At 49.2% G+C, this 1,430-nt stretch overlaps 1 protein-coding gene across 1 annotated transcript in view; it reads right to left on the bottom strand.

Annotated features, from left to right (window-relative positions):
- Nucleotides 1-1,430, bottom strand: part of ACACB (acetyl-CoA carboxylase beta) — a 125,725-nt gene that overhangs the window by 53,531 nt on the left and 70,764 nt on the right. The gene's annotated exons all lie outside the window — the stretch shown is intronic.

Here is a 1,430-nt window from a genome sequence, read left to right as displayed (position 1 = left end):
AGATGCTTCTGCTGCCACTGGATCCACAAGACTTTCCACCCACTGGCCTGTGATAGTCCTGCATTGGGCGCCATTGCATGTATTGTTTGCGTCTCAAGAGGAATATATAGATTGCTACTGGACACATACCAATACTATACCAGTTGGACATAAACCAATATCAGAGTTATGGACTTGTCCTGGACTGGGCTGGGATATTTTCTCAATATTCACCTACTCCTGTATATAAAGCTCTTTCTTATATACGAGTATCTATGAGTGTTTCTCTAGTCTACCCAGACGAACACAGGTTTCTGGGGGTGTCCACTGTCACAGAAGCAGGCTGCCACACCTCTCTCCCACAGAGTGGCTGGTGGGTACAAATGAAGGACCACTAGGCCAGTCGCCCTATGCTTAACCCACTGTGCCACCAGGTTCCTTAAATAAGTAAATACTTGGGGATCATGCTAAGAAACCATGCACAAGGTCTATCTGAGGGCAAACTACCAGACTCGGATGGAAGACATCAACGAAGGTCTAAGTAAGTGGAGAGCCCATGTTCCTGGATAGGAAGACTTTCACCCAGCAGGAACTGTAGATTCGATGCCATCTCCATCCGGGTCCTAGCCATTCATGTTGTCCATGTGAGCAAACGGGTCAGAAAGGTGACATGGAAAAGGAAGGCCCTGGAAGAGCCAGGTGCTGCTGAAGCAACAGCTGAGCTCCTTAAACCTGTGACCACTCCCCGCCCCCTCCCACCACCCGCAAGAAATTTGCAACATGGGCAAGCCCTGCCAGAGACATCTCGTTCATGACGTGTTTGCCTTTGAGTTAACATCTGGTGGCTGTGCCTTCAGATACCTTTTACGCTGCCAAAAAACTAGAACCAAATGATCCATGCTCGCAGGTCAAGATAGGGATTGTGGCCGACAGGGTGGCACCTAGCCACACGCTGCTACAGGGAGGACTGGCAGGAGGATGTTGGCAAATGGATCACGGGGGCAGAAAAGAGAGGGCAGAACTAGACCCAAGTGGACCGTCCCTGACAGATCATTACAGAGCTCAGGGAGCACAGGATGGTAAGCGTTTCCATCGAACAGCCGGTCATTCTCACCTACGGAATTCCACCAGGGCCGGGCAGAGTGAAGGCAATCAATCGATAGGATTCAATCAGTACTGAATTGTGTTAGTCTGGGTAAACTAGGGAAACAAATCCACAGAAACTCTTATGTATAAGAGAGCATTTTATATAAAGGTTAAGTGCACATCAAGAACACATCCCAGAGAAACGATGTTCAAATGCGCTTTACACAATTGATGTGTGTATGTGTGGGGAGAAGTCAGACACTTGCTGCCAGACTGCTGTCTCATCCCACAGCAGGGCTGGGCCTGCTCCCTGCTGCTGGGGACAATGGCCTACTTCTCTCTGAAGCTTTGGGACCATTAGCTTG

The sequence above is a fragment of the Echinops telfairi genome, unplaced genomic scaffold, assembly GCF_000313985.2.
Source record: "Echinops telfairi isolate 266 unplaced genomic scaffold, ASM31398v2 ScPeMD7_7412;HRSCAF=8450, whole genome shotgun sequence".
Classification (NCBI taxonomy): Eukaryota; Metazoa; Chordata; class Mammalia; order Afrosoricida; family Tenrecidae; genus Echinops; species Echinops telfairi.
The sequence above is the reverse complement of the archived record's forward strand: the minus strand, read 5'-3'. Positions and strand labels throughout refer to the sequence as shown.